The sequence below is a fragment of the Ruditapes philippinarum genome, unplaced genomic scaffold (assembly GCF_026571515.1).
Source record: "Ruditapes philippinarum isolate M1 unplaced genomic scaffold, ASM2657151v2 ctg4299_1_1_1_1, whole genome shotgun sequence".
Classification (NCBI taxonomy): Eukaryota; Metazoa; Mollusca; class Bivalvia; order Venerida; family Veneridae; genus Ruditapes; species Ruditapes philippinarum.
The window spans coordinates 29,322-38,291 of NW_026860286.1; the positions used below are offsets into that span (position 1 = coordinate 29,322).

General features: G+C 28.8%; 1 long non-coding RNA gene across 1 annotated transcript; it reads right to left on the reverse strand.

Moving 5' to 3' along the window:
• Positions 1-217: 217 nt before the first annotated feature.
• Positions 218-8,267, reverse strand: LOC132759534 (uncharacterized). Its single transcript, XR_009629730.1, has 2 exons — positions 3,759-8,267; positions 218-3,453 (listed from the first exon to the last, which is right to left on the reverse strand). It is a non-coding gene; the product is annotated as an uncharacterized LOC132759534 (long non-coding RNA).
• Positions 8,268-8,970: the final 703 nt, after the last annotated feature.

Here is an 8,970-nt window from a genome sequence, read left to right on the forward strand (position 1 = left end):
TATTATAACTGTTACATATACCAGAATGTGAAATTACCCATTACTTCAGTATGGGCATAAAAAAAGTTGTTTGAAGTGGCAAAAAGGTGAAAGATAAGCATCTTTGCTTTCTAACCTTATAGCATTGAATGATAGGAAGAATTTACTTTTCTTTTTTATATCTGATAAATAATCAAATAAATGAATAAAGGGATGAACAAATAAGCAAATAGATAAATAAATAATTAAATAAATTTATGAATGAATAAATAAATATATATATAATTCATTGATTTAACATAAGTTGATTGAAAAGTGATAAAAACATAAAATGGTAAAAATGTAATACAAATGCGGTATATCATTATCATTTATATATGCAATGATGTGATTAATTGCTGTCATGGAAATCTATTGTTTGTATGCTGAGTAAATAGCTAAATTTTATGTTCAGAGGGAATACAAAACGTATTCAACCAAAGTTATATTTTTATGGTATTATATTGGCACATCTTCATCTGTTAATTCTTTTGAAATAATATTCAAGTTTATGCGGACAACTAACACATAGCTGTCTGCTTTGCATGTATGTTCCATAAGTGCCAATTCAATGTTCTAAAATATCTTTACTCAAAGAAGTAGTAAATCTTATCAGCTATCGTACAAACTCTAGTTGTAAAATAATGTCCATTTTACAGACAGTCGATTCCACATTTATCATTTCGCTAGTAGTCAATAAATACACTGAAGCACTAACAGTGCAACCGCATAACGCGGAAATAACACAAGTTGAACATTGTGTTGATTAGTTACACAATTTGTGAGAAGTTCTACAACATATTTAGGAATTTCATTAAAACAAATAATGTGTTTTAAAAAATAGTATATTATAATTTACCTTGCCTACCTTATGATAACTATTATTAGCTCAGTTTAACTTAAATAAAAAAAAGCAAAAAAGACAATATGAATACATAACTGAAAATGAAAATATTTTTTTATCAAAAAACAAAAGTATCTCAAAAATGTTTTGCAATGGTAAAGAGGTTGCTTTGTTATAACAAATATAATACTATTTATATTCAGAAGTATTTTCAATGATATGTTTCTTTTGGATCGTTTTTTCCCCTGTCGTTTTTTTCTATTTTATTGTTGTTGTTGTTGCTTCTTAAAAAAAACAAAGAAAACCTTTTAACTTGCAATAACATTTCTGCATATAAAGGGCTTATATCTTTTTATATATCTTATATCATAAGATTCCATGAATTGTTACAGCAACAAACGAAAATTAAGACTGAACATTCATTGAATATAATACAAATAACTTACATTATTGTTGTGAAATTCGATCTCATCTCTAACTGATTATTGAAAATCAGACATAAAAATAAAGATTAATTTACATATAATTAACATAATAAGAAATATATGTGTATCAAAGAAAGCTTTTGGATGATACAAGCTGGTATCAAAATGTTAAAAAGGTTAAAGGCACAATCTGGCGCAGAAATCCATAATAATTAAAATGTTTAGAAATGTCAAACATGTATTCACTATTGGTTTAATCAAAGATTAAGTGAATGTAAGATGTTTAAGAGATGAGGAAAGTATCGCTGAATGTTCAGTAATATGTCGTAAAGGTAGCAAAATGTAAATTATGCAGTATTTTAACTTCTACACGAAATACTTATTTACAAAAATTATATCAATCGCAAATTATTCTATATAGAAAATGAGATAATACCATTTTAAAGAAACTGTAACAGGATACCAAACTTAAAACTTAAAAAAGGTTTTGAGAAATGAAACTTACAGCGATGTGCTTTAAATTGTAAATTTCAAATATAATAAAAAACCAGATATGTGTAATATTATATTACACAAAACTTAAAGCACTGACAATGCAAGACATAATATTTATACATTTTTCTGAATATATTTTTGCGGAATCAAATAATTTACTTTATGTAAAGAAAAAAAAATAAAACAAAAATAAAACGATAGTTGAAACATGATAAATCACTTCAGCAACTTCCATATTAAAGGTTTATGTCTGATGTTTTCATCGCGCATTCAAAATGTTTGCATTTGTTCCGATGCATCACTTGTCTAAACAGCCCTTTTTTATCCATATTTTATGGTAACTAATTCATATAATATATAATGCCGTTTTATATTAATATCCAGTATACGTTTTATTGATTTGTTGAATATCAAATCACTTTTTTCCTTTCTTCTCTAATCTGTAAAATAAAATAAACAATTTCATTTGCATTTTTTCCACATCAAATTTGTTCCTTAAAATATCAAAGTCATAGATTTATTCAAAAGTTTTAAAAGATCAATTGCCTGATACAAAATGAAACACATGATTGTGTGTATTTTATAGGAAAGTTATTACTCGCTTTAGGACACACACAATATGCATGTATCGCATACTCAATCTGAAACTCTCTAATTTGTATGTAATATGAGTCGTATGAATACATTGACTTACACTTTAAGCATAACGGGGTTTTCAAGTATATGTAATTTTATGTTTGTAATTTAATGAACAATATATAACTTTAATATTGTTTTTCATATTAGCTTGAAACTTTGGTATGTTACTGTTTATTCATAAACAAATTTGAACGAGTCAAAACAACATTAAATGATCATTCTATGCAAGAAAAACAAATATTGACAAAAAACTTATTAATATTTTATAAAGTCTTATAACGTGCGTAAATTTATTATGCTTGTTTCAAATTATAAGAATTTGTGTGTAAGTTACTATAAATATAAAATTGTTAAAACGTTAAAGTTACAACAATTTAAATTACATTCACACTTTAGATGTTATGTTTATTAATTAAAATGCATGGCACACAAGTACATGACAATAAAAGAGAGGCGCCTCAGTTTAAAGAATAGTTAATAACCGCCAAATAACTCTTATGCAATGACGGTGAAAATTATGTGATGCTTAAAACATATACAAACATGAAAATAGTACGATGAATGTAAACATAAAAATGGTGAGTATATGTACCTGATTAATTAACTATTTCCCAAGCACTTATCAATCACCATCATGTACTTCTGATAGCCATGTTTCATTGTTTGTTATGTTTAGCTTATTAGTTCGAATCAGTAATTCAGTGTTCTATAACATTATTCTTGTACACGCTGACCCTATAAATTTTACATAACACATATTAACTCTTCACGCTGAATCTCTCTTCTTCTACACAGTCCTACGCATAAACCATTCCAGCCTGCTGAATCTCAGTAAGGGCTTATCAGCTAATAAATCACTATTAACGGTATGTCTCCCATTAACACGTCCAGTGAGTTGAGAGTTTTGTCATTATTTATTGCCCCTCTGTATCTAACGGCCCCAACTTTGAAGGATCAAATTTCTGTTGAAGATACGCTCACTAAAATTATCAATGTTTTTTTCTCCTTTCTTTTGTAACTGGGTCTGTGGCCCTGTTGAATTGTGAAACTTGGCAATTATTTGTAAATATACTTTATAACATACAATAATTTTTTTAAATTAATAATAAATAAAGTTCAATAGCTTAGTGTCAATGTTACTCATGTTACTGTGTTACTCATGTTAATGACTGAACACCGCTCCCGGCCTGCTAAAAAACAAAAACCTAAAACAAAAATCTGTTCATAGATGTAGCTTTTACTGCAAAGTGCAAGACTCTTAACTAAAATGACCAGGTAAGTGATAATTTTATTATTAGCTCGACTTTACTAAGAATATGGTGATTTGTCCTACTTACCTTAGTTTACAAGTCGAAGTTAGCGTCCATACTTTAAATTAATGTTTATGCGCCTATAACTTCTTTATTTCTTAAGGTATCGATTTCAAATATATATTCCTTATCACCATCCACATCATTTGATAAGGTGCAAAACTCTAAAACCAGTATTTCCAGAACTATATCCCCTTGAATTTAAATAATGTTTTATTTTACTCTAACATCTTCATTTCATATTAAAGTTTAAACTTCAAACATGTGTTCCTTATCATCAACTACGTCATAGTGGTAATGTTTTTTTTTTCAACTCTAACACCAATTTTTCCAGAATTATCTCCCCATGAATTTTTTTCCTCTCAAAAAAAATGTTACTTTTTACATTCTTTTTTATTTCTTAAGGTATCAACCTTTAACTTCAAATGTATTTCCTTATCATGTGTGACAAGATTCATTACTGTAGCATGAATATTTCCAGGATTATTTACCCCATTCAAATTTGTTTTGAATAAAAATTGATATTTTATAACTTTAAACAATAACATGACAAGCTTTATAACTCTAGCATCAATATTTTCAGAATCATCATCCCTTTATACGTTGAATTTTCCTTATTAAATTCGGACTTCAACAAGAGCTGTCACATAAGTGACGAATGCCCCCGAAAAAGTTTCTTAAGCATGCAGGACTGGTCGTATGCAAAGAAAATAGGGTGAAAGTAACAAATTTCTTAATATTTCTTTGTAGTATTGTACCTATAATCTCTAATTGTGATAGCGTGAACCTTCCAAATATAAGTGTGACCTGACCTTTGAAGAAGGTCAAAGTTACAGTCCGGACATGAATTTGTATCTTCAAACTCTTCTCGAATGAATGAATACCTTCAAACTATAAATATGACCTTGACCTTGAAGGTAGGGATAGGGGTCTTAGTCGTGACATGTCATCTTGATGTGGAAAGTATTTATGCCTAGTTATTTTGTAATCCTTTGATGCACGACAGTCCGGACACGAATGCGTGTAACTATAAACTCTAATTATGATAAAGTGAAACTTCAAAATGTTAATGTGACCTTGACCTCTGAGGTAGGGACGTAATTCTTGGACGCGACACATCGTCTTGCGGTGGTAGACATTAATGCCTAGTTATTTAATATCATTCAATGCATGACAAAGTTATGAATAAAGTGGGGACGCACAGACAGACGGACATCCAGACAAACAGAGGGACATAGCAATTTCGATATGCTCTTTTCCGCGGCATAAAAATGTTTCAACACCTATATCAGGTGCGATTAGAATTATAACTCAAGTCCTGTATTTCTAGAATTATCTCCATTTCATTTTTGAATTAGGGATTTATTTAAAATTCAAATATTTCCAAAAATTACTTTGTTATTATGAATGACATCAACTCTAGACTTAAGACAATTGTCCTTTATCATTACTAACTTCATGAATGACAAGGTTTATAACTCTAGCATCCTTATTTCGTGAAATATTTCCTCTTTAAACTTAGAATTTTACTTTAAAAACTTTATGTACTTTTTGCTTGTATCATTTTGGTACATTAAAAAAATCTCATTCATTTCTTTTCCTACAAGATCGAATGATAAGCTTCAATTATGCTTTGAATCAAGTATTATTATTACTAAACATTCTTTGCTACTTCTAAAAAAATAAGAAAAATGATGTAAATTACTGAGGTATGATATGCCTTTTATATGAACGTAATTTATACAATTATTTTCATTGTGAGTTGTAAGTGATTAAAAACCTTTTATAATGTAATCCAATTTTTATTTGTCTTTAACTATTATTAACAAATGTATAGATCTCTTTACACTAAAAAGTTAAATTTATTTTTTTCGTTACATCTAAAATGTTCCCTATACGTCTTCTACCTTAAAGTATACATTCTTGAAACATGATAGGATCATAAAACATTCAAGGGTGCTGCTATCAGTAATACAGTGACAAGCCGTGTAATTATAATTAAATGCTCATCACTGACCAGAGATAGGAAATTTTTCGGGGAAAGTTTATGCGTAGGACTAATTGAATTCTCAACAAAGCTCTTAACGTAAATTACATCATTAATTGATGAGTACCTATAGAAGATCATTGTACTATCGTATTCCATGTGAAACAATTAGTGTATTTAATATTGGCGTGATCGATTGGTATTATTTTATCGTTTTCAAAATTCAAGTATTAGACATATATACTTGCATTTACTACATGAAAGAATTGTGGCATGTTTTCATATTCAGTTATGTTAATTTGTCTCTTTGTTGATTTTACTCTGTATCTTTCTGTGATGTAGCATAAAATATTCACATCTTCGTTTATCTGTTTGTACGGATAGCAGACACATACGTTTCTCTTGCAAACGGGTTTCCTTATCGGCCTCTTGAAAATTAACCTATAGTGTGCAATAAATATACATATAACGGACAGACGTTTAATAATTGTGATTGATAACGGTAATAATTAAAGATTTAAACCTTTTTCATTCATTTTTATTCAAACACACAATTACAAATATTTCTTATACTATCTCAATGCAATTATGATAACACAAGTTTGGTATTATATAGATGCATGTACACATGAATTTCGTAAAAGCACAATAGGAACATTGTAAAAAAAACTATTCAAATTCAATGAGTTAGAATATAAAATGATAGGACCTATTTCGAAACCCAAATTTTGACTGGCCCTTACAGGGTTATTATGTTATGGTATCGACAAGATATATAAGTATGCAAACCAAAGAAAATATTTATCCTGCAAAATTGATATAATAATATGTAAAATGTGTAAATATTTTATAATTGCATTTAATTATACAGCGTGTGTAAAAAATCAAGCAAAATGTTGCTGTTATTCTATGTGTTGTCTGGTGGTGGATGGTGGCCGAAATTGATATACTGTTTTAAAATATCTGTAATTTTTTGCACATGCATAATTAAGAAATAACAGAAAATTTTGTTAATATATGAATGTAATGTTTATTGTTCAAAACTCTGTTTGCAGCATTCATGGCCAGATTTCGAGGGTAAAATATAAACAAACCTACTTGTATATTTAAGTTTCTAGAATATAACTCGTATGTTATGTAAAACTCTGGCCGGTGAAAGAAATGTGACATGTGTAGAACAAATCTAAATAGCTATTAGAATAGACTTAATTCACATAGTCTGCGAGTTTCACTTTTTTACAATTGTGTGCTTTTGAGGGATCTATCCATTCCAAAACATGCAATTGTTATGTTTTCAGTTCTTTGGTATTTTTATACCACTTTAAAAAGATAAAATATTCTGTAAAACACAAAGGATGATCTTCTTACAGTAAACTAACAATACGAAATGAGAAAGACGGGCTACAATAAACGTAACATTTAACTGTTATTTGTTTAAAAGGAAACAGGCTGAAATCGGACGGAATGGGCATCTACAAAACGGAGCGAAATGTTGTGACAGCTAAATAACCAACGGTCTACAACATATATACACTAGTATAAGAATACGTTAATTACACTCCACTCTATCTAAGAACATTCCATGATTATCGTTTTTACAGAAAATCAAGACATTAATTGTACTAATTGCCATACTAAAAATGTGACTGAGTCATCAAATATGAAAATGTTGTGATTGGATGCATACAAACAATACAATTTTAACTTCATACATTTACAGAATAATTGTGTAGAAATCAATCGAATATTAAATTCACATTGTATGCCTTTGTTGCACGTTGTTTGATCCCTTAATCAATATAATATTTTGTTTTAATTTTATCCATGAAATATGGTGCTATATCAATCAAATATATTTCATATTTTTTAAAAATAAAAATAAAATATAAATATGAAACTGGGCCGTCCCGGCTCGTGAAAATATGTGGCATTTTATCATGTTTCGTGCAAATATATTCCATATTTCACTCAAACGAAAAAAAATACCCTCTTAATATTTGTAACATATTTTTGTTTTATTTTAAATACACACCCCGGAATAAACACAGACATAATCGCACATATGAGGTTTTAATATTCTGCCAAGAGAAGTAGAAAGTAACAGGAAATGTAAATTTCAACTCTCAACTCAAATAATTTTATTGCGTTAAACATACAATATATGTTGTTAGCACATACAAAATATCTATAGGCAGAAGACACAGATTTTTCAAGGAGCACAAAAATACTGTAAAACATTTGAATTTATAATTATGACCTGTTAGAGGTTCTGTAAAACAGGAAATGTAAATAACATATACATTGTATGTCTAATAAATATCATTTCAGGATTTGGCAATCAGTTACATTTGTAATAAAAATATCATTACATTGAAATTTGAATTGGTCCAAAAGATTGAAAGTGTGGTCAGTTTGATATGTTAACAGTGACAGGAAATAACAGTCGCGATAATATAAGATAACTAGCATACATCTTGACTATCTGAAATAAAACTTGTTCACACGTCATCAAGTTTTTTAGTTTGTTTCCAGGAAAACTGAAACTAAAATATGACCATTATACATATACTGTATATTTAAAGTGTTCTTTTTTTGGGGGGGGGGAATAATTATCAACCGTGTATGAGCCTCTTCCAATTATTGACGATTTTAAGCTACAGTTATAAATTTGAAGCTGAATAACGAGACATTTATACAGCGTGTGCCTAATATATTTTTAAGTTTCTTCTACTATTGTACCACAAAAGATATATTTATATCATATGAATTTAAATATTGTGTCACGTTATTACACGCTGCAGTTTACAAGTTTCACACATTGAAATGTATATGTTGTATATGCTTTCACGCGTATGTTTTAAAATCATACTCATCGTCTGGTAAGATTTATGTTCAACTTGCTTTCAAGATGATCTTTAAGTTGTGAATACTTGCGGATAAAGCAACATAAGCAACTTAATAATACACTGTTGAAAATTATAGCATGTACAGAAAAGTTTGTATTTATAAAAAAAAGTGTTTATCGATATTGTTACACATCACGCGTTTGGCAAAGTCTTTCAGTTCCCAATAGTACTTGCTTATTCTCAACATTTTATTTCAGTACATGTCATTCAATATCAGGCTGCCACATTAATTAATGATCCATTCCAGTTTCATATCAATTTGATCTTAATTACCTGACATCTCTCAAACTCGTTGGTTACGCAGTTAATTACAGGTCACAGTGTCATAAGTTCAATCTCTTGAAAG